We start from the raw sequence: 24578 nt of genomic DNA on the forward strand, positions 1-24578 counted from the left end.
TGTGACTTGCCTACTCGGTCCCTCTCTGAACCATGGTCTCCACCTGTGGTGAGGGAGCGGTGGTACCTGTGTGACTGCCAAGCTAAAGAATATCTGGGAGATTCACTCTAAGAGGAAGTATGACAGCTGGAAAAATGGTTATTTTTTATCTTGTCCATCAGGAAGGCCCCAGACTTAGCCGCCTTCCCTCTCTCCTGTTGTTAATGGCCCAATGGATGAAATTCCTCCCTTGAAGATTTTCTTCCAGAGCTTTCTCTTGGGCATAGCTGGTTCCCTTTAAGTTTCTCTCCTGCCCTGTAGGCATTTCCCCCAAGAGGCAGGCTAGCTTGGCTTTAGCTCCCGACTGGGGAGGAGTATATGTTGAGCGGGTGGTGGGCTCTGCTGGGAGGGTGGGGGTCGCGAGCTGCCTTGTGGCTGCTCCGTGGGGTCTGGCGGAGCCCCAGCCTCTGGCTGTGACATACAGCCCCCTTCATGAAACCAGACAGAATTAAGCCTTTTGTTTCCTGTTTGCTAGGCCGGCTTAAAGAAAACACAGAGGGTCCCTGCGGCTGGGGCTCCCAACAAGACGGCCTTTGTATTCATTTAATTAATCAGTTAGCTGAGGGGAAGGAGAGGAGGGAAGTTCATGTTATAAATACATGTTTTTCTTTGGCTTTTTTCCCCCAAAAGACAGGGCCTGAATGGCATCCCCGAGAGAGCCCCCCATCTCACCCCAGACATACTGGGGGCCGGGGGCCTGCCTGGCTGCAGCTGTGACACTTCCCGCCCCCACTCCCTCAAGGGGCATTAGGCCTGATCTCTCTGGGGCCTGGGGAAATGTTAAATGCCAGCGGGGAAGAGGGGAGGTTAGCCTCTGGACCCCAGTTCCCAGTTCCCCGCTCCTCGCCTCTCCCCTCCAGCCTCACTTCCCCCATGGATGGAGCACATGCACTGCCATGCAGAGGACGTCTGTCCCTATCTGTCCCTAAAGAGGCCTGCACACTGTGCAGGTGCACCGTGGGCAGAAGCCTTCGCTTAGCGGCTGAGCGGGCTTGAGGCTTCCTACTTCTTGCCCCCAACCCCACCCTCCGAAGGGAAGGTCTGGGGCTGCACTCACCAAAACGTCCAGGCAGACGAAGCACTCAGCTCCTCCAGGGCCCTCCTTCCTTCCTTTTCAGTGTGAGCCTTCTAAAGTGCATGGGGAAAGGAAAACAAAGTAGGGCTCCTGGGGCTCTGGAGAGGGGCTGTCGTTGGCGGGCAGTGAGTCCTCTTGGATAGATACCCTCAACCCACTTCCACCGCACCGAGTGGGTTGTTCCATTAAAGCCTCCTTTGACGATATTATGGAAACAAATTCCTTTTTTTTTTTTTTTGGTAGAGATGGGGCAGATCCACTCACTGCTTTCTCACCCCCAACCCCTGTTTCCAGGTACTTTTAAATTTTCAAAACCTTTCATTATGTGGTAAAATATTCGCAGTTCCTAAACACACGGCCCTCATAATGGATCACTGTGGTAAGTTTTTCCTCATGAGCTCTTCATTTCAAGTCTTATCTGCAAGGCTCTGGTATCCAGTAACCAGGACTCTAGGCCTTCAGGACACACTGCTCAGAAAATTCCCTGCTCTAGCTCGAACATAGAGGGCCCAGGGCTCTCTCCAGACCTCGAATCTGGCCTCTAAATACTTATCTTGTCTGCCAAGCTGTCAGGCCAGTATGTAGCCAGGTGCTGCCAACACACGTGGCATAAGGCCTCTGCTTCCTGGGCCCTGTAGTGACCCCAAGAGACAGCAGAGGCCACAAGGGCAGAGCTAGTAACATGGCGATAGGACGGCAAGGCCTTGGTTTTCTCTCTTCCCTGCTGAGGATATCCTACCCCTCACAACCACTGAGAGAGGCCCAAGGTTCAAAGCCACAAACCCAAATGCCCTCCTTTGAGGGATTTTTTTTTTTTTTTTTTTTTTTTTTTTTGAGTACACACAGGCCTGGCCAAGCTCTGGTGAGGTGGTCTTCCATTAGCTAACTAGCAAAATGCCCGGACTTTTGCATGACTTGGGTCAGCAAACTGTTCGATTTAGTTTATTAAGAGGCTGACTAGGGGGTGTGTGTCCCTGTGTGCGCATATTTCCTGAAGAGATGAATAAAACTCAGGACTCCGGAATTTCTGTGTCATCTCCAGGGTAGTCTTGTGTCAGCTCCTTTTCCCAAAGCTTCAGTTCCCCAAATCCCTGTATTGCCTTCACCATCCAAGCAGGGAGAAGGAAAACCCATGGGGGATCCTCTGCCCACAGGGTGGGTCATAGGTTCAGGAAAGAAAAAAAAAAAAAAATCCATGCTGTCCTTTGCTTGGGGCTTCTGGAACTGCCCTTTACTGGAGATCCATGAATTGGAGGTTGGCATGGAGAGAGGTCAGACCCTAGAGAGAAAATCTCATTTGCACAGTTTGAATCGTAGAGACACCGGAGCGGGAAGGAATTCTGGTGATCAGGTGGACAGGGGAAGAAGCAAAAGCCACTCCTTTCCCAGAAGAGGAAGTTCATTGCATGTTGGTGGGTGGCTGAGCAGCCGTGGGGGCTGGGGCTAGTTCAGGTCCCCAGGATGCAGCCAGTGTGGCTGGCATTTGGATCACCAAAGAAAGGGCCACTAAAGCCATGTTTTTCAAACAGTAATATATAAACAAGTCTCCTGGGCATCTTGTTAAAATGCAGATTCTAAATCAGTAGGTCTAACAGGGACCAAGAGTCTGCATTTTTAACAGGCTCCCCAAGTGATATTGATGCCATGGGTCTGTGGGCCACACTGTGAGCCCCAAAGGACTAATGGATTTATCAGGGTTGTGCTTGCTCTGTAAAAATTTGCTGCCCTGTGGTCCAGTCATAGGGTGACTAACCCACCCCAGTTTGCCTGGGAATTTCCTAGTGTAGTCAGTGTAAGTTGCCTGGACCGTTGACAACCCTGGTTCACGACACTTATTTTGTATCCGTTATGCCTTGCACATAATAGGGCTGGTAGAGCCAAATACTTTCCAGTGTTGGGACACGGGCTTGCTTCCGAGAGGGCTGGGAGAGCCCTTGTGAAAGGCATGCCTGAACCCCAGGCCTTAGGTGGGCTCTGTCTCTTCCACTGCCTGGCCTGTGGGATCTCCAGTGGTTCATAGATCCATTGAGGGACCGTGAATGCAAAATGGGCTTTGGTGGCCAGCAAGCTGGGGGGGAGGCTTCTTGATGGGGGGCAGGGAGAGGTATTTTTGGTTTTTATGCATATTTTATGACTCCTTTGTTTCTGAATCCAGTATTTTAATTCTATATTTTATTACATCCAAGTACACATTCATTTCAAAGCCAGCAGGTGAGACTCTGGTATGTGGTGGGGGAAGACGGGGGCCCTGTGAACAGAGGCTGGGTGATGCTCCCTTGAGTCCTAAATATTTTGCGTCTCCAAACAGCCCCTACTTTAACATCAGGATCTCATCTCTTCCCTTTTCTCCCATCACATGCCCTACCCCCAACCATGTGCGCAGCAGCCCAACCTCAGCTCCCTGAGAACGCACTACATTAAATGAACATACATTTGTCAGGCACTTAAAATGTACAAGCCATTCAGGAATACGAAACTACAAGTGAAACCTAGCCCCTAACTTCCAGCCTCAAGGAGTTTATCCCCTAATTGGGGAAGTGGTTCGGGGAAAGAAAAAGTAACAATACAAGATTTAAATAATAATGAAGATCGCCATGCAGGGGAGGTCACAAGGAGGAGCAGGATTAATTAATTACTAAATGAGTGGCACAGATTCTGTGCGCTGAGGGAATTCTGGGAAGAAAGAGACGGCTGTGCGCTGCAGTGTTCTGGAATGACGGGGGCCTTGGTTGGCGGGGCTGTAGTATTCTGAGGAAGGCGGAGTTCAGTTCAGCTCCACAGATATGTATGGGGCAACTGCTGTGTTCTAGGCACTGTGCTGGACTCTGCAGACGCAGAGAAAAATAAGACCGAGTTCCCACCCTTGAGTCTAATAGTCTAGAGCAGGAACTGAGAAGGAAGTTCAAGGGCAGGAGGCAGTGGGGCACCATACAGGGAACGCAGCTCAGGCTAATGGCTGTTGCAGTGGTTGGAAGAAACTGACTTTTGTGACTTCTAAGGTGGCTTGAGTAGAAAATAGTCCAAAATGTGGCCAAATGTTGGGGAGGAGAGTGTTAAGCAAGACATCAGCTTGCACAAAGCCATGCATGCATGGACCCACACGGTGCGTGTTTGCCAAGTGGGCAGTTCAGGATTTCTGGACCGGGAAGCATGGTCCATGGAGTGGCAGGAGATGAGTGGTGGAGCACGGGTGGCCAGGTCAGGGAGAGCCTTCTGTGTCACCTGAGGAGTTTTCATGGAGGGCGCCTGGGTGGCTCAGTGGGTTCAGCATCTGCCTTCAGCTCGGGTCATGATCTCAGGGTCCTGGGATCGAGCCCCCATCGGGCTCCCTGCTCAGCACTCCCTCTCCCTCTCCCACTCCCCCTATTTGTGTCCCCTCTCTCCCTGACTCTCTGTCAAATAAATACATAAAATCTTTTTCATAGAGTCAACAATGAGGCCATGGGAAATAGCAGCCAAGAAGCAGGCGGACGCCCTGCTCTGCCACTCGCCGCCTGTGTGAATTGGGTGAATCATGTAATCTCTCGATGCCTCAATTTCTTAACCTGTAAAAAGGACATAAAAATAGTACTTTACTTTTTGCGAGAACTGAGTGAGTTAATCAGCCTAGAGTGCTAAGAGCAGTCTTGGAACAAAGAGGATGCTCAATAAATTGTAGCTATCGTTAGTATTAAAGGATTTTAGGCTGGCGAGTGCCTTGGAGAGATTTGTGTTTTCGAAAGATCACGTTGGCAGGACTGAGAAGGCTGGGTTAATGTGGGTAAGACGGGGGTCGGGGGGAGACCTACTGCGGTCCTCTAGGCGAGCAGCCATCAATGCTGGACGGAAGCAGAGGTGCTGTGAAGGGAGGGGAAGGGCCAGAGTCGAGAACTCTGAAAGAGCAGTACTAAAGGGTGCTTTCCATGGAGACTTCTAGGTTTTTCCCTTATGTACTGGGTGGATGGGGGTTCCAGCAACTATGCCAGGAAAACCAAGAAAAGAATAGATCTTCCAGGGAGTGGGTTTATTATTTTTCCTTTTTCCTTTCCTTCCTCCCTTCCTCCCTTCCAACCTTCCTTCCCTCTTTCTTCTTTCTTCCTTCCCTTCCTCCCTTCCTCCCGTCCAACACACTGAGTTTGAATATGTATGGGACCCTTCACTGGAGATGTCTGTCAGGACACTGAATATATGCGCTCGAGGACATGGCTGGAGGTGGAGATTAGCCCATGGATGGTGGTCAAATCCATGTAGTGAATGGGATCACCCAGAGAGAGGGAGCAGAGGAAGAAGAGTGGGCAAAGATGAATCCTGAGGAATACAACATTTAAAAGATGGTGATAGAAAAACCATAGACGAGCTATGGAGAGGAAGGGGAATTAGATGAATCTGGAAAGGGTGGCGTCATCAAACCAGAGAAGTAGAAGGCTTTGCAATGGAGAGTGAAACTAGAGAGTCAGAGTCAGTGGCAAATCCAGCAAGAGAAGGACTAGAAAGTAGTCACTGAGTCTGTTGGTGTGAGACCCAAGGGTGCAGGCAAGGGTGAACATTGGAGAGGACTGAGGGATGCATAGGAGATGAGGAAGTGGTGGGAGCACATGTGTGTGGGGTGTGGCTGTCCATCAATCCGGCTTTGTCATAGGACTCGTGGATGGGTGGGACTTGAACTGCGGGCCAACAACCACCAAGCAAATCCCACCTGAGCCCGTGGATTGGAAACCACTGGAGAGATTTAATTTAGCCATTCATTTTTCTACTCAGCAACTATTTATTGCATAACTACTATCGGTTTAAAAGTATGCTAAATGACATTCAGGAATGAAAGGGTCTGATAGAAGATGATAAGCATCAAATGACATACTGTGAATTGAATTGGGAAATATATTTCTTTTTGGGGTTGCCAAGAAATACTTCATGGACAGATGGCTTTTGAGCTGGGCTTGAAGGAGGAGTAGGATTCTAATGGACAGTTGTGGAAGAGAGGCATTTCAATAGATAGATGGGGTGTGCAAATGCCCTGAGGTAGGTAAGTATGGAGCATAGTCAGGAAACAAGAAATACTCTAGTTTATTAAAACTGTACGGTCAGCACCAAAGTAGATTGTAAGTTAAGTCTGGAAAGAGGTTAGAACCCTGGTGTGAGGGGTTTCTGTGTCAGTCTTAGGGATTTGTACTTTATTCTATGGGCTCCAAGGAGCCATTGCAGTTTGTTGAGGGTTTTTTTTTGAAGATTTTATTAATTTATTTGAGAGAGAGAGAGAGAGACTCTGTGTGTGTGTGTGTGTGTGTGCGCGCGCGCGCGTGTGCGCGTGTGGGTGGGGATGGGGGCAAAGGCAGAGAAGTATAGGAAGAGGGACAAGCAGGCTCAGTGCTGAGCACAAAGCCTGACATGGGTCCTCTCATGACCCCGATACCATGACCTGAGCCGAAATCAAGAGTCAGACGCTTAACTGACTGAGCCACCCAGGTGCCCCTGCAGGTTTTGATATAAGGAATAAAAAGAGAAGACTGCCTTATAAGAGGGTTTTGCTGACACTAATGTGTAACATAGATCAGAGCAGAGAGGAGTACGTTGGGAGACTACTATAATTGGGAATGACAAGTAGTGAAGGAATTAAGATGCGTGTTGGTAAGGGGTAAGGAGGAAGAGAACATGGATTAGGTGGGAGTTGGACCAGTAGGACTGAAACTGCCTACATGGGGATGTGCTGGGTCTGGCTTAAGTCAAAATTGGAGAAGGCAGGGCTGGGTGGTGGTGAGGGAGAAATCACCAGGAACTCCAAGATTCCTTGGTGATTCTACAGATTTGGAATAGAAGTGGTATCATACCGAAAACAGTAAAGAGAAGATGAGTTGGTTTGAAGAAGGGAGAAGGGACAAGCATCCCACTCTGAGTTGAGGAGGGCCGTGCCTGAGAAATGGCCATTGCATGCAGGGCCAGGAGTCCCCTCAGCTGTCACTGGACTTGTGGGCCCGCAGCCAGGTTGCAGGGGGTCAGGAGAGAAGAGGAAGTGACAGTTGTGAGCACACACTGCTCTTTCAAAGGTTTGACACTGAAAGGAAAGAGAGAGATGAGAGGAATATCATTCCAGAGGGTTAAGACAATAATTTAAAGGTTTAATAATTCTTCCATTCATATTACAATGTAGGAAATACTTCAAGTCCATTATCTTGCTCCTTGTCACCACAGCTAAGGAAGTCAGCAGGGACTATTACACCCACTTTACAGATGAAGACGCTGAGTCTCTGGAGGGCACAGGGCCAGTAAGTGTCATGGGTGGAGTTTTGCCTTCTGGGGAGGGTTTTCTACTGCACTGTCATGCCTAAGGGTCTGGGGAGAGTTTGTGGGCTTACAGGTCAAGCCAGGCAGCCTGAGCAGAGGGAGAGACAGAAGATACACGAATACGCACTCCCACCTTATGGGCACTGTGGGATGGAGGTTGGAGCCTGGGTGGAAACATCCTAGGGAAGGAGAAGGGGGCTCTGCTTTTAAGGCAGGAGAAAAGGAGGAGGGGGTTACAGATACAGCATGTTGAGGAGAAGAGGAAGGACACTAGGCACAGAGCCAGGACACTGACAACACCCAGATGAAAAGTTCGAAGACATTTATGAAGCAACATGCCCACGGCACAGGAGTAAGCAGGGTGAGGCTAGAGGACGGAGGAGGAGGACAAGGGGGCTCTGGTCTCTAGCTCTGGGCTGCGAGATACAAGGCAGAGGCCCTTGGGTTATGAATGAACCAATGAACAAAGAGTCCCTCTACATAGGCCCTAAAGCTAGAAATCTTGAAGGTGGGAGGGAGTGTGTGCTATGCAACCCCCATACCTTCCCCTTGACCCCCACCCTCATCTCCAGTTGGTCTCCTCTGATGTCTTGGGCTGTGATTGCTCTCATTCTAGCCCTGGCCCCAGGAGAAGAATCAGTTGGCCCATCCCCAGAGTCAAGGAGATTCAGGACGGAGGTTGGCCCTCACTGGACATGAAGCAAGATAGTGGAGGTGGGGGCATGGAGGATGAACCCCATATGGGTCTTCCCTCTGGAGGCAGGAGAATGCAGACAAATGGGAGCGGCTCTGCCACAGCCTGACTGGGAAAGAGAAAGACGGCTTCGTGTACAGAATGTACAGAAAGAGAACACACAGAGGTGGCCTTTCTATCCAAATCTGTGCCTTTGATCTGGGAATCTGGGAGGGGCCCTCCCATGGGCGCCATGTTACTTCTTGGTCACTTATTGTCTGTCCTGCATTCTGCTCTTCCTGTCCAGCCTCCATGACTGGAATCCCAGGAATCTGCCCTCCTTGCTTTGAGGAGGTCATCTCGTCCTGGTGGTTGCAGTCCCTTAGGGAAGGAGCCCACACTGTTCTTTTTCTGAGGCCAAAGTGGTTTCTTTTTCTGAGGCCAAAGAGCAAAAGGAAGGCCATGACACCTCACGGGTCTTTGCCTCTCCTTTCGTGCCAATGTGGGCTCCAGCCTGTGTGGGGCAAATCAGGTGCAGGCGCCATGTTGAGGGGCATAGAGCCCTGTGGTACAGACACAGCAGGGCCCTCGCAGCACTGCTAGTGGAACATGTGGACAATGCGCTTTTTCTGAGGAAATCCCCTGTTCACTGGTCAGAGTGTTCAGGGTCTCTAGCTGTGGCTGCCTCCCACTGAAGGTGACCAACTGTTCCAGGTTGCCTGAGACCAAGGGATCTCCTGGGATATGGGATCTTCTGTGTGGAAGTCTTGAAAGCGTCAGGGCAACGGGGACAAGATGTCACCCCAACTTCTCTTCCCTCTTTACTTCTGGAAAAGTGCAGAGCTCATGGATTTTCCTCCAGGACGATGCCCCTAAAAAACGTGTAAAAGGCTAAACTCTGCAATGTGATGCCACTGTGCTTCATGGAGGTGGCTTTGGGATCTGCAGGTCCAGGTTGAAATCTCCTCTCTATTACTTCCTAGGTGTGCAAGTTTAGGTGAATTACTTTATATTTCTGAGACTCTGTTTTCTTATCTCTAAAAGGGAGGTAATATTATCATTCTTACAGGATTAAATGTGAGGGTTAAATGAGGTCGTGTTCATCAGTCAGTTGCCTCGCATGTTATAAGGCACGTGTAAGAAAAATCAATAAATGTTAGTTCTCTCTGATTCCTCCCTCACCACTGTTCTGGCATTGGAGTGATACCCATTCTACAGATGGAAATGGAAGCTGATGAGCAGGTATAGTTGACTCCAGCTCAAAACGACAGAATCAGAAATCAGCAACAGACCCCTCGCTCTTGACTGCCATCTTCCTATTTTGGAATACACAAGGATTTCTTTATGTGAATGTTTCCTGGATGAGAGGGAAGGAACTGTTTTATTCACTTACTTAACTGTCCAATCATCCAGCCATCCATTCATCCATGCGTTCAACAAATATTCACTGAGTACCTAGTATGTGTCAGGTACTTTTCTGGGTGTTGGAGATGCAACTGACAACACATACATTTTTCTGCCCTCACGAAGCTTCCATCCTGGGAGAGGACACACATAACAAACGTCTGTCAAATACAATGCAAAGTAGTAATAATTGCTCTGAAGGGAAAATAAAGCAGTTGAAGATGGTAGAGAGTAGCCAGGATTTGGGCACCATTCTGCAGGGTGGCTGGGCTAGGGAAGGATCCTCTGAGGAGGGGACATTTGAGCTGAGGCCTGAAAAAAATGTCGCCTGAGTGCCGTGGGCCTCCTTTCCGTCTTCCTGGAGCTCCCAGCTCAGGCCCAGCTGCCGCAGGGTGGAGTCAGGGTGGAGGAAGACAGTCCGTTTTTGGGCTGGGGCTGCAGTGGGAGTGGGACGCAGCTGTTTTTATCAGCTGTCTGTCCACAGTGCTGACCCCTCTGCTGGTCCGAGCTTTGGGGGAGGGACCCACACTGGAAATTCAGTTACTGAGGGTCAGATGGCCATTGAAAATGATATGAGAGGGCTGCCTCGCTCACTTGGGGACCCTACACTGGGGGGCAAGTCCCAGTGCATTTGGTTTCCTGCATGGCTCTATTTCTTTGCATTGCCTTTTCCTTTAAGAAAATAATAATAATAACACCTCTGTTTGGACTGCATGCTAAATGATTTATGAACATTATTCTTCTCTGTTAGTTCTACCTGTAGGAGCTCCAGCCCTCACAATCCTTTTCATGTTGATTAAGAACATTTGAAAGCAAAAGGAGACTGTCTGTCAATTGCTTCACAGTATAGACCAGCGGCTTCCCTGGACTGAGGAGGGATTCCTCATCTTCGCTTTGCAAGAGTTCCTTTGCAGCTGGTTAAGCAGGAGATCAGTCCAGAAACCTGCCGTCAGTCTTGTATGTGCCCGAGGAGGCAGAGGGATAGCGTTCTTTCTGGAGCTGGTAATTATGAATTTGAGATCCTGGAATTCTCTGGATCGAATGTCCAGGAGTCAGCTTTCTAGGGCAGGTGTCATTGCACCTGACTCGGCCCTATGCCGGTCAAGAGGACGGGAGGGTGTTTGTAAAGGGCCTGTCAGAGCTTAGTTTCATCAGGGCAACCCACTGAAGAGGGCGGCGAGAGAGGGGAGAGAGAAGGAAGGTCACAGCCCAACCCTCTGTATTCTTGGGCTAATGGAAGGTGCACTTGGAGAGCAAACATGACCTGTGGAGCCAGCTCTGAAGCTGGAGGGCCCTTGGTTAGTTCTCTAGTTAGGACAGGACCAGTGCCCTTCCCTAGTTCTTCCCCTATCCCTTGATCATTACTGTGTGATGGACAACTGGGGCACACACTTTGTGGGTAGGTGGGTCATTAAGGTTCTGGCTTCGGCACTCACTTGGACTTGGAAAGTAGACTTCTAGAGATGCTGTTTCTACTACAGATCCTGTTTGGTCGTAGCCTAGTCTGGCCTAGGGCGGCCTTCTCCTGATCTTCATGTCTGATGTGGAATAGGACAGCTTCCCCAGAACTCCTGAGCGGCTACAGAAATCCTATGAGATTGTCCTCTCTTCTCTGCCACCCTGCCCCAGAGGTGTCCCTCTGAGCTGCCTCCATGCTTTTGGGTTTTCAAATCCGGACTCCAGTGGTTTATTTAGAATCCCCTATCTTCGAAAAGTTATCATGCTTCATGGCCTCTCTTTGTGTGTAAGCCCCAAGTTTCATCTCCCCTGTCACCCCCTCTGCCCTATTCAGGGTGGGATTTCTTTGGACATGCCTGTGCTAGACATGACTAGGTTTGGCCTCATCTTACCTTTCTGTTGGGTGACTTCGGAAAAGTCACCTCATACACCTGACTCACAAGTCCTTCAGTTACTAAATGGGGATAAGACCATTTGAGAAACAAATGAGATGGTAGTTTTGAAAAATGCTTAGTCAGTTGTCTTTATTGTCTCTGCATGACAAAAGTTTACATAGACCCTTAAAAATGTGAACACTAAAAATCCTATTGTCTAGCTACAAACCATCTAGGACAAGGGTGAGGTGGTGTATATAGAGGAAAACCCAGACCATTTGTGTGGAAACCCAAAGAGAAATGCTAATGGTGCCAACTCAATCTCAGGCCCTACGGAGGGGGAGCCAAGCTCCTCATGGGTACTAGACACCCGGCTTTCTCGATCTGTTGTCTGTTCCTCATACAGTCCTTGACATGGCATCATCCGCATTTGGACAGAGGATGGAAACGAGACCCAAAGAGATTATGTTGCCCAAGAGCATAAAGTTAGCAAGTCGTAGGGCTGAGAATCAAACAAACCCGAGTTCTGTCCTGACCCTTAAATCCAGCGAGCCGAACTGAGCCACTACCCCCAAATCGCCCCGCCTCTTGAACCTGTAATTCTCCCATTAGCAGTTTATCCCTCTGAGAGAAGCATTTACTCTTTGGATTCTCTTTTCTGGGTACTCTTTGGGTTCTCCTGCGCTCTCTTCCTCTCTACTGCACACACCAGGGAGAGTTGCCCATGAAGCATAGATTAGTGCCATGAGCTCCTTTCCTCCTGGCTAAGAGAGGAGCCAGAGTAAAATCTCTAAATTGTGGACTTGGGAGGGCAGCTAATCCTGAAAAGGACAAAAAGGAAAGGCTTGTCCATCTAAGACAAATGTTAGCCCCTTCGGAGCTGTGCCTGGACTGGCCTGGCCTCTGCATGAGCAGAGCCAAGCCCTGGGGATGGCCTGGGAGATCCACGTCCTGCTGTCGGGAGCCCCGGTTAGCAGCCTCGCCATCGTGGAACGCTACCTCCGCCTGAGGGACTCAGGGATGTGATGTGGTTAGGCGTCGTCATCCCCTCGCCAATACTCAGAGACACTCGCTCCCAGGGCCCCCTGTCCCTTGCCCTTTGATGTGGAGAGTTCATCCCCGTGAAGCCTCTGTCCACTCCAAGAGCCCCCTCTCTCTCCAGAGTGGCTCAAAGGGCCTTTTGAGCAGGGGAGCTGGGGAGCGGGCGGCCTGTGGGCCTGGGAGGGGAGATAAAGGCGTGAGATCCCTGGAGGGCTCAAAGGGTCAGGGGCTGTGTATCTGGTGACTTCTGAATGCAAGTTCTAACAAAGAGAAATCTGTGGTGGGAGAGCCTCAGCGAAGGAAATAAAATCTCCATGAAAACAAACTTTTGTTGGAAGCTTTCTCCTCTTGTTTTGGCAGCGTTGCTAAGTCCTGGAAGGGGAAGGCCGTGTCTTCCGGAGCAGATTGTCCAAATATCAGCTTGCTACTAGGGACTGTTTTTCTCCCACCAGGAGGCTGGGGCTTGGGAGTGAGTGCAAGAGTAATTGGTTTTCTCATCAAAGCCAGAATGAGTACAAGAAAAGCCAGGGGGCAGCGCAGAGAGCTGTGGACTATGGGTTAGGCCCTTGGTGGACACAGCACAGTGTGTGATAGGGTTCAGTGATTCGGCTGGACCCTGGATCCCTCTGGGCCTCACTTGTCTCAGCTGTAAAATGGATGTAACTTGCCCAAGGTCTTTCAGCTGGAAAAGCAGGATGTAAACTTCTGTTTTCCAGTGCCTTGTCATTCACAAAAACCAGAGGATGGAGTTGAAAGGATCTTTGAAGGCACCAGAGGACCACAGGAAGGTCGGATAATTATTATAATATACAGTGTGTGTGTGTGTGTGTGTGTGTGTGTGTGTTCTTTCTCCGTGGGCCTAGGTAGTCACATACCATGCTTAGTTGTTTGGTTTCTACATCTTGTTTTGCAAAGAAGCAAGGGAATGGTTAAAGAAGGAGCTTTCCAGTCCGTCTCTGCTGCTGCTAACTCGAACTGGTTAGCTAGATTCAGGGACGCTAGGGGCTCACAAGTTTTAGGGAAGGTAGAGAATGAGGGCTTCCCCAGCTGCTGAGATGTTTTTATGTTAAGTACGTATAAGGATACAGTTTTTTCTCACTGGAGTCCACGGAAAGGGGAAGAATGTGTATTGGATCCAGGCCCCATAGATTCTTTTTTTGACTCCCTAAGAGTCTTCTTTTGTCCTGCTTTGGGAGAAAATCCTTTATGGTGGCTGTCATCCGGCAGAGCTCAGAGGACTTTGGAGTGGCAGGTAGCCAGGGGGATTAGGCAGGCACTGGGAGTTGAGCTGTGGTTTCGATTCTGCCTGTTCCTGATAGGCTTCTGTGACCCCACCGTGGGCCCTGTTCCTCTCAACCATAGACAGCACCGGATGGAATGAGACGAAGGAGGGAGAGAAACTCAGAGCCGTCCTGGCTGAGGGTGAATCCGGATGGGTGCTGAGGGGGGCCTGGGAGCGTTGGCTGGGAGCCAAGGAGCCTTCCTCTCCTGCAGGCCCCCTCCCACTGCTTGCCCAGCCAGAGGCCCAGGCTGCTGCCTTTGATTGCTGGTCTGGGAAGGTGTGTGTGTCTCCCCCGTGCTCTGCACGTCTCTGAAACCCGAGAGACACATAAGTTGAAGTACCTCCCCAGAATTCTCTCTTTGACCAGAGGGGCTGGCATGTGTCCAGATTTGGGAAGGTCCATCCAGGGAAGCCTGACTGAATTGGCAAAGGCAGCTCCTCCCTCCCTTCTCCCCTCTGCTGTCCCTCGGGAGGCCTTGCCAGGTCAGTCATGGGCTAATAACAGCACCAAGAACGCCGATGTCACATGGCTGGTTGGAGCGGCCTGCGACAGTTAATAGGTGAAGTCTCCCACTGCTGACCGCATGCAGAGTTCACGTGGGGCGTGTTTAGGTTTGACACGACCAGCGCGTGTGCGGGTACGGAAGTAGGTGGGAGGCCTGTGTGTGCAAGCTGTCCTCCTCCCCCCTCAGCACACACACATGGGTCCCCATGTACGTGCACACATGCACACACGCAGAGCCATACACAGGTCACACACACGCAGGCGCGTGGTCATAGACACACGCACACATGGAGCCATACACACACGTGACACAGTCCCAATCACACGCATGCCCACATAGTCACATGCACTTATGCACACGCAGCGATGCGCACCAGCTCACACACACCTTCCCACATACACAGAAGCATGCTGGGGATATGAGAGAAACCTCTTCTAGGAGCTTCTCTCTTCCCTCTCCCATGTCTCCCCCTTCCCTCACCCGGGACCTCCCTCTTCCCTCTCACCTCCCTGGTCACCTCCTCATTTTATCAGGCAGGAACACAAGTCCTGGATGCGTCGGGCCAGCTTCATTCCCTGCAGTCTGAATGTAACATGAGGTGGCAAAAAGAACTCGGGTAAGAGCCAGCCAGAGCTGAGCTGAGACCCTGACTTCCCCACTGAATTGGGTTCATGACGTGGCCCCTCTGGGCGAGTTGTCTGACCTCTGTAAACCTCACTTTGCTCCTCTCTAGAAGAGGACCGAAAACACTGCCGTACGGGGCTGCTGGGAGGCATGTGTATGCTGACAGGTGCCGCAGGTGTGTGGTGATGGGTATGTCCCAGGTAGCACAGGCTGGAACACAGGAAGTGCCCAGAGGATGCCAGCTCCCTCCTTTCCCTGTTGTTCCCATCAGTATATTTCTTCTGCGTGGCCACCATGTTGGTGTCTGACCGAGAAAGGAGGCCTGGCCTGGGGAAGCGTTTGGGGTGTGCTCTACGTGGACTTCGCCTCATTTATCTGGGGCTGATTCAGCTGTGAGGAAGGAAATAAGATGACTGCCACTTAAAGACAATGACCCTCTTCACAACAGCCTGCTCATCCCTTTTACCCAATAAGAAGGTTGAGGCACAGAGGGGTTAAGTCATTTCATTTTTTTTTTTTTTAAGATTTTATTTATTTATTTGACAGACTGAGATCACAAGCAGGCAGAGAGGCAGGCAGAGAGAGAGAGGGGAGGAAGCAGTCTCCCCGCTGAGGAGAGAGCCCGATGCGGGGCTCGATCCAAGGACCCTGGGATCATGACCCGAGCCGAAGGCAGAGGCTTTCACCCACTGAGCCACCCAGACGCCCCGGTTAAGCCATTTCTCTGAGTTCACACAGCCAGTTACATGGCTGGGAACCCAGCTCCTACCCCTGGCTTTCTGTTGCGGTAGGAGATTAGCTACAGCATCGGGGACACTGGCATGGAGCTCAGGCAAATGGCACTGTTGGTCTGGTGATTTACTAGGTCATCTTCTTCCCTTCTTAGAGCAGGCACGTTTGGATGGGACATTTCTTCTATCTTCTCTGTAAAGATGGATGTGGGTAGAAAGGCATTGGGCTGGAAGACATCTGAGGGGGCATCTGCGGGAATGCATGAGGGGAGTATAGGGAGCTCCATTCAGGTTTGCAAACATTGGTTGCACACCTGCCTCACACTGGGTCTCAAGCTAGGTGCTGGGGCTGCAGAAATGAGAAAGACATTGCTCCTGCCTTCAAGGAACTCTAACGAAGTGAGCAGGATGTGGGCTCAGGCATGTAAGAAAGATGTGTAGACAATGAGGTTAAGGCAGCCATAGAGGAAAACACCAGATGGTGCATGGCAGTGATGGGGTGGGGATGGGAACTTGGTCTGAAATTTGCTTGGAGGAGGTGATGGTGGAACATACCGTCCCGGGAACTAGACAGGAGAAGGAGGCAGAGGGCCCTCCAGGGAGCAGGGACAGGGTGCGCCACAACATGGGAGTGTAAGACAGCAAGAGGAAGGAGGGAGGGGTGGGCAGGGACAGACTGAGTGCTAAGGCTCTTGGATTATATTTTGCAGGTGATGAGGAGCTATGGAATGTACTGAAATGGGGGAGTGGTGTTGTCAGATTTATATTCTAGAACTTGGCCTCAGCACCAGTGGAGATGGATTGGAAGGGACCAGACTTTCACAAGCGCATTCAAGATATGTTTCAGTTAGAATGCCTTTGGCTGCCAGTAGCAGCAAATCCAACCCAAAGTGGCTTAAACAGTAAGAAATTCTAATTCTTACATATTATGAAGCCCAGAACCAGGAGTGCTCTAGGGTTAGAAAAATTCAGTGACTCAGTGACATCAACAGGCACTCAGATTCTTTCTCTGCCATCCTCCGGATATCAGCTTTGTTTTCAGACTAGCTTTCCTCTGGGTCATACAATGGTGGTAGTAGTTCCATGCATCACACCAACCTGTAGGCAACTAAAAATAGTAAAGTAAATCATTTGTAAAACCATGGGGAGTGACAGAGGCTGTGGCCAATGAGATTGTGAATGCTCCAGGCCTGTTGGAATTCAAATTACAATTTTTAAAAGGCACAGGAAAAAATATTTTAAACAAAGTCAAGAGACAAATGACAAACTGGGGGGAAAATTGCAACTCACATCACAGGGCTATTGTCCCTAATATACAAAGAGTTCTTAAAAATTAACAACAAATACAACCAAACAGAAAAAAATGAGCAAGGAATTTGAATGGTCTATAAATGAAGAAGAAAATACAAATGGCTCTTAACATATGAAAAGGATGTTCAATATTAAGAAATGAATGCGAATTAAGACTATATTGAGATAGCGTTATTCATTCATCTTTTAAATGGACAAAAATCCCAAAAGTTTGTTATCACACTGTATTGGCAAAGTTCTAGGGAAACAAGCTGTCTGGTAGCGTAAATCAGTACAACCCTTTTAGAGTGCAATTTGGCAATACCTATCAAAATTATCATATGCCTTTTGCCTCAGCAATTTCATATTGGGGAATTGATCCTAAAAGATATATTGTACATATGTGAAATAACATTCATGAAAGTTTATTCTTTGCAACATTATTTGTAATGGCAAAAGATTAGAAAGAACCCAAATATCCATCAGTTGCAGTTAGTTAGATTAGTTAAATTATGAAATATTCTGATAATGGAATACTACACATTTAAAAAGAGGACAGAGAGGGGTGCCTGGCTGGCTCAGTTGGTAGAGCATATGACTCTTGATCTTGGAGTCGGGAGTTCAAGCCCCATGTTGCAAGTAGAGCTTACTTTTAAAAAAGGAAATAAATAAAAATTTTAAAAAGGAATGAAGGCTCTGTCTTTGTACTGATATGGAAAGATCTCCAAAAATATATTAAGTGTAAAAAAAAAAAATCCACCAAGGTGCAAAAAAGTGGGGGATAACAAGAATCTGTATTTGTCTTTGCTTGGGTAAGTAGGGGACAGGAATGGGAGGGAGAATTTCAAATAGTTTTTATAACTTTTGAACCATGTTACTTACTACTCTTTTTTTTTTTAAGATTTTATTTATTTATTTTAAAGGAAGAGAGAGAACATGCACGTGGGTGGGGGGAGGGACAGAGGGAGAGGGGGGGAATCCCAAGCAGACTCTGTGCTGAGCATAGAGGTAGAAGCAAGGCTTGATCCCGTGACTCCAAGATCATGACCTGAGCTGAAATCAAGAGATGGGTACATAACCGACTGAGCTACCTAGGCTGTGAATTACGCAGTGATAGTGGAGATGAAATAGGATGGATTTGAGAAATATTATTTTTGAGAGAGAGAGAATCCCAAACAGGCTCTACTTCAGCTCAGAGCCCAACACAGGGCTTGATCCCATGACCCCAAGTTCATGACCTGAGCCGAAATAAAGAGTTGGACACTTAACTGAACTACTGAGGTGCCCTGAGAGATGTTTTTTTTTTTTTTTTAAGAGTGAAATCCCCCTGGTTGGGCGTGGGAGTGAGAGAGAAGGCAGAGTTGGAATGCAAGGGGACCCCACCCAGGTTGTGGGTAACTGGTGGAAGACGGCATCATTATGAAATGGGAAGACTGCAGGGAAGCAAGGTAGCCTGGAGAATCATTTCACTTCTGAACTCAGTCACTGAGTTCCTGGGACCCTACCTTGCCCTCTTTCTTCATCCCTCCATCCACAGGCGACATTTCTGGCTATGGACTTTTCATTTACAGGACATTCATGCAAGAAGTGCAGAGGGATGGGATGTGTTTGGGGTCCGTCTATCCATTTGCTGATAATAGCAGTCCCCTCAGCTCTGGGTCCTGCTGCAAAGCCCCTCTGGAGAGTTTGGGTCCCGAATGAAAAAGGGACCGAACAGCTAATAGCAGTTGCACTGTTGGTGGTGAAGGCATTATGAGCTGGTATGTGAAATATATCCACACTCTTGGTTTTAGCTGGAGCTGGAAAGGATTAGAAGACAATTAATAAATCATTTAGTGCCCTGAGTTTAAGTAACTTATTATTATGGGCTGCATATATTTATTACGCTTCACTGAGCAACATTGGCAAATTTCCTTCAAATGTCACACAATTTGTATGCAATTTGTTCCAGGAGGGTTTTTTTCTTTTTTTTAATGCACATATAAATTATTAACCTGAATTCTTCAGGACAGATTGCCAGAATCCTAACCCCTCCCCCACTATCCCTTATGAGTCTCATAAAGGCTTTCTGTCCCCAAAATGATGACAGGACCAGCTGAGGAGCCAGAAGGGGATGCAGGGTTGCTTGCTGTCTCCTTGGGCTACGTTGGGGCAGAGACCTAAATCCTGCTTTCCCAAGCTTTAGGGAAAAGAAAAAAAAAATCAGGCTGGCAGGGTGGCGCCAGCCCTCCTTAAGTAAAACCAGGGTCCCGGGGACTCCGGAGCTGGAAGCATTTCAGACACTGATGGCTCCGAACTGTTTATTTTGTCACAGGACCAGCCACGGTGGAGTGACAGCTTTCTCCAAGACGGGCTGGAGAATCTGGTCCACATTTTTTCAGGCCTGATTCTGCGTTGTCCTTGTGTTTTTCTTGGTGGAGCAGTTTAAAGTTTTGGTACGATGATGTTTTTCATTGACTCATGCATTATTACAGCCCCTCCCCACCAAGCTGCTTCTGTGCGGAGCAGCGAGGGGTTGGGTCACAGGACGATCTGACTAGCTTATACCTCCCCTTTGTGAACATCAGTACAACGTGCATCTGCTGAGCACCTGATGTATGATAGGTGCTCTGACGTGCGCATGTGTGCACACGTGTGTGCGTGCGTGCGTACATGTGTGTGTGTGTTGTAGCAAACAACGTCCTTTCCTTCATCTTGCTTTATGCCCCAGCATCCACACGAGTCAGTGCCTATTGAGCAAATGACCGAGCCAACCAGGAATGAACACAGGCAGCTCCAGACAAGTTCAACACAACTTACAGGAAGCCTGGAAGCATCTCGAAGGAGACTCATTGGGGGTTTTCCAGAGAGCTAAAAGGCTTCTTAAAATCCTTCGAGGATGTTTTAAACATCAGCAGAGGACGTTCTCCCCTATTTTCCTAGGCAAATGATCCTGAATTTGACGGAACCTAACGTGCTGACTCACGAGGTGGCCCCTTCGTGCTCTCCTTGCTTGATTCCCCCCCCATCCCCTGTGTGCGCCTCCTCTTGCACTGCTTCTAGCAGCTGAGGCCTGAGGTACCAAAAAACGGGTCCTGTTAGAAACATGTGTAAAACCAGTCTGAAGCAGCTCTAAGTGACAGTCTGAGAGGCTCCCTTCTGAGGAAGCTTCATAAACTTTAGTAGGAAGATTTTGTGGCGTGTACTTTGACTGCTCAGAGATGTTTAAAAATGGTTTTCTTTCCAGTATTTTTATACCAGGTTGGATTTATGAGGCTACCGACTAGCTTACTCATGTGTTGGTAAGGAAGGCATTTTTGTCCCAGAAACGACGGCCTGTCTGCCGGGAGGCTGTGCATTTTACCTCCTCGTTCGCTTTCAAGAGGGTCACAGGCAAAGTTCCCTGATTCCATTATTTTCAGCCACCAGAAGGCAATTTAACTATGAGAGAGGGCCTCTTGTTTACTGGGAATTTGGGGCATCAGTCTTGAGGAAACCCCTGGCAAGGCCTTGCTCCCCAGCTCTGCCTTCCCCTTTACCCCTGGAGGGTGCTAGGTCTTCTCTCTGCCAGAGACAGTGCCACCTGTGTCTTCTCTTGAGGGGGGGCCCAGCCTACTTTTCTGCCACCCGACGGGGGGCCTTCTGAGCAAGTCCCACCTCGATGGGGCCTTTGTGGTCCCTCTGCGCACGGGGACAGTTGCCTCCTGCCTGCCTTTGCTACCCGTCAGCTCTTTCGCTGGCAGGTGCCAGGTGGAGACAGTCAGCTGCTCAGGAGAGAGATTGTTCTGGGTAGTTACTGCTAGCAAGGGATCCCATTTTATCTACCTGCCATCAGAGTAATCTGTCCTCTGCTGGAGGCACTCGGAGGAGCAATGAGCAGGTGCGGCACACCAGACGGCAGGGCAGCCGGGTGACACCGGGCTGGAGCGAGAAGCCGTCGGCCTGGCTCCCGAGGCCTCCGGCCTGTGCGCTGAACTCAAGCAACCTCCCCCCCAGCCCTGCCCTCCCCTGCTTCTGGCACATCGGGCCTCCTTCAGGAAAGGCACAGTTTTCCTACTCCGTTTGTTCTCAGATTGGTGTTATACCCTGGAGCCAAATTAGTGGCTAAGAACAATTGGAAACAAATGCTCTTTCAGCATCCCCACTGCGATCTGGGGATCCAGGTGGGGACACCGGCCCAGTGGTTGCCTTCTCCACCGAGCCACCCCTCCGTGGAGAATCAGCATCCCAGAACCATCCAGCACAGCAATTCCCTCATAATCAGCCTGTGCTGTACACATCTGCCTAACCTCAGTTAAGCAAGCTGGAGCCCTGTTAAGTTATTTATGAAACAATATTCAGGACCAGCCCCCCGAGGCGAGTTAGGAAGTAATGAATGGAAGTGCTATTTGGAGAGGCCGGCTTACCAGGGCCTGGGGCTGGCCTGCTGGAGTGAGTGGCTCTCCTCTTCCCATGGGGGCTGGAGGCTCAGAGAGAGTCTCCTTTCGATGGCTGCCGTGGGGGACACCCTTCTCGGAGATGGAGACGGCTGCTGGCTGGGCGTGGACTTTAGAGAACCTCTAGCACAGGTCTGAGGGGAAGCCGCTGACCGTCCACCTCGTCGTTATCCGTTGCTTGAAGTGGGGACACCCCTGTCCATGGTCCCTGCATACATGCTAGATGACGCTTATCTATCAAGCAATTGGTGTCTGTTTCTCCTTTTAGACTGGCTCCAAACTCCTTGAGGGCAGGGAGCTGGCTTTGCTGTTCATTACTGATCTCCAGCCTAGGCCAGGGTCTGACATACTCAAAACACGTTTTGGAAATTGAACGAAGGGAGTTACAGGCTGGCCTCCAGCCCTGGACATGTGTGGGTCAGTTTTACCCCTTCTCTCAATCTGTTTCTGCAGACAAGAATCAGGAGGCTGGAAAGGATGATCGTCAAGGTTCTAGCCAGGTCTAACAGTGCAGGGTTCTGACAACCAGCTGTCCCCCTGCCTCCCCCAGGATAGGCATCCCCCATTGTGGCTGAGGTCCCTTCTGCCCACGAGGATGCTGGCTTAGTCATTCTGTAGGTTTCCAGTCTGGGTCTTGCTCTCTGACCGCTGGATACTGTCCTCTGCCTGTGCTGTTTTTCCTTGACATATCTTCAGTCCTGTCACTTTCCTCAGGCACACAGTTGAAATTTTCCTCCCAAGTAAAGCCAGATACAAAATGAGAGCTTGTTGGCACAAAGAGATGCATTCGCTCTGCCCGAGGCTGCGCCTCCTGGGTAGGCTGTGTTTACTCTTCCTTCTGGCCCCGGACCCCCCTCCACCAGGGGAATGGAGGGCCTCTTCATTTCTCCCCAAAAGAAGGTGAACCTGTAGCTCATCACTTCCCTTTATCATGCGGCCTTTATGCCTGCGGTAGAACTACTCTTGCTTTCCGTGAAACACCAGCAGCCATAACGATCATATTTACTTGCACGAGAGAAATAATTTTAACTTTTGAAAGTATATAATTATTTCACTTCATTTTTAAATATCTCTGTGCTGCCAGCAAAGCAAGAATAAACATCTTGATTTATTTGAGGCCCAAAGATTTATTGGAATCTAGTTCAAGATTTCTTGGAATCTTAGAACTTTCCAGCTTCATGTGAGCCTTGTGAATGAATATCCCCTCCGCCAATTCTTAACCTTTCTGGGGACATGGTTAGCCTTGAAATCTTGGTAAAAGTGGATACATCTCTCCACAGAAAATGCACATACAAACACCATTCTGGAAAAATTCTCAAGGGGTTTGTGGACCCCTAAAGCCTTAACATTCCTCTTACCCTGATCTGGCCACTTGGTTTAGTAGATGAAGAAACTGAGGCTCAGAGAAATTCAAAGGTCACATAAGGTCAAAGGGCCTTGAGGACAGGACTGACTCCTGAGTCGTGACTAAAATTAACTTTCCAGGGTGCCTGGGTGGCTCAGTGGGTTAAAGCCTCTGCCTTCAGCTCAGGTCATGATCCCAGGGTCCTGGGATCAAGCCCTATATTGGGCTCTCTGCTCAGCAGGGAGCCTGCTTCCCCCTCTAAAAAAAAGAAATTAAATTAAATTAAATTAACTTTCCAGCATACCAAGGTGCTCATCGTTGCACTGAGTGAAGGGCCCAGATGCCCTCATCCCGTTCTCAGTTTCCTAGTTCCTTTTCCCTTTAGATTTCCTGCAGTGGATGCATGGGACTGTCTTCCATTCCAGACTAGAGGAGGCCCACCTCACTACCAGTTGTCTCCTACTTCCCACCAGTTTACCAAAAAAAAAATTTTTTTTTCCTTTCCTTTTCACCCTAGATTTTGTCGAGCACCAGCACTCTGGAATCCCTCCGGCTCAGATATTTCCACAGGAAAGTTATCTTTCCTGCCGGCAGACTGGCCTGGGAGCCCCTGTCTCTTTCTGCGTGGAGGCTCCCCATCCGTGTTCTCCCCACTCAGCCTTCAGAGACTCGGGGTTCCCTGCTCTCTCTGTGGGCCCCGGGGTCCCTTGTCCTCACCTCAGCTGTCAGTGGCTTCTCGTCCTGCTCTTGAACATTCTAGGCTCTTGTTTTCTTTTCTGAGAGAAATTGAGAGACATTAGTGATGGCATATATTTTTAAAAATTGAGGTAAACTACATCTAACATAAAATGGAGCGTCTTTGCCACTTGTAGGTGTACAATTTGTCCTGTTGCGCAATCATCATTACCACCCATCCCCGGAACTCTTTATCTTGCAAACCTGCAACTCTGTATTTGTGAAACCATTACCCCCCATCTCTGGTCCCTCCCAGCCCCGGCAGCTGCCATTTTACCTTCTTTCTCTGCCAATCTGACTTCTCTGTGTCCTTCACGTGAATCATACCATTTTTGTCCTGTGGTGACTGGATCATTTCACTTAGCATGGCAGGTTCATCCACGTTCATCCACGTTGTACCATGTGTCCGAATTTCCTTCTCTTTGAAGGCTCTGCTCCTTCCTCATACGTACTGACCGCGCTTTGTTCATGCTTTCACCCGTCCACGGACACCTGGGTTGCTCCCCGCTTTCGGCTCCTTGACTAAAGCTGCTGTGAACATGGGTGCGCAAACCTCTCTGAGCCCCTGCTTTCAGTTCTTTGAGGGGTATCCTCAGAAGGGAGGCGTGTGTTTAGGGGGGCTTAATTATTTACCAGTCTTCCATGAGTCTATTTTTATTTTATACTTTTTTTTTCTTTTTAAAGATTTTAATCATTTATTTGACAGACAGAGATCACAAGTAGGCAGAGAGGCAGGCAGAGAGAGAAGAGGAAGCAGGCTCCTTGCTGAGCAGAGAGCCTGATGCGGGGCTGGATCCCAGGACCCTGGGATCATAACCTGAGCTGAAGGCAGAAGCTTTAACCTACTGAGCCACCCAGGTGCCCCTATTTTTGTTTTATTCTTAAACTAACACCTGTTGAACCATGACTGGCCTCACTGAGGCTGCGGCACAGGCCTCAGAGGGCGCTTTCTCTGGGAGCCCTGGAAGCTCCTTCCTGTCCTCTTTCCCTAAAAGGCCCCCGCCCCTCCCCACTCACTTCTACTCCCTTGTGGTGCTGCTTTTTTCTTCTTAGTGCTTAGCACCACTTGACTTACAGATATATGTGCATATATAGCTTGCTTGTTTCCCTCATTAGGATGTGAGCTCCATGGGACTTCTTGGTCTCATTCATTGTTGTATCTTTGGTGTCAGGCACAGGGCCTGGTACATGTGCCGAAAACAAAATTATTAAGTTATTATTATTTTTTTAAGATGTGTGTGTTTATTTGGAGGGGGGTAGGGGCAGAGAGAAAGGGAGAATCTCAAGAATACTCCCCGCTGAGCAGGGAACCTAATGTGGGGCTCAGT

General features: G+C 49.3%; 1 protein-coding gene across 5 annotated transcripts in view; it reads left to right on the plus strand.

Moving 5' to 3' along the window:
• PKNOX2 (PBX/knotted 1 homeobox 2) overlaps nucleotides 1–24578 on the plus strand; it is a 250170-nt gene that overhangs the window by 34370 nt on the left and 191222 nt on the right. Inside the window, exon 2 of one of the 5 annotated variants that reach the window (XM_059183952.1) lies at nucleotides 13039–13110. The exons of the other annotated variants lie outside the window; for them this stretch is intronic. The gene's annotated coding sequence lies outside the window, so the exon portion shown is untranslated. The remainder of the gene's footprint in view (nucleotides 1–13038; nucleotides 13111–24578) is intronic. 5 annotated transcript variants of the gene reach the window in all.

Source organism: Mustela lutreola, chromosome 1 (assembly GCF_030435805.1).
Source record: "Mustela lutreola isolate mMusLut2 chromosome 1, mMusLut2.pri, whole genome shotgun sequence".
NCBI lineage: Eukaryota > Metazoa > Chordata > Mammalia > Carnivora > Mustelidae > Mustela > Mustela lutreola.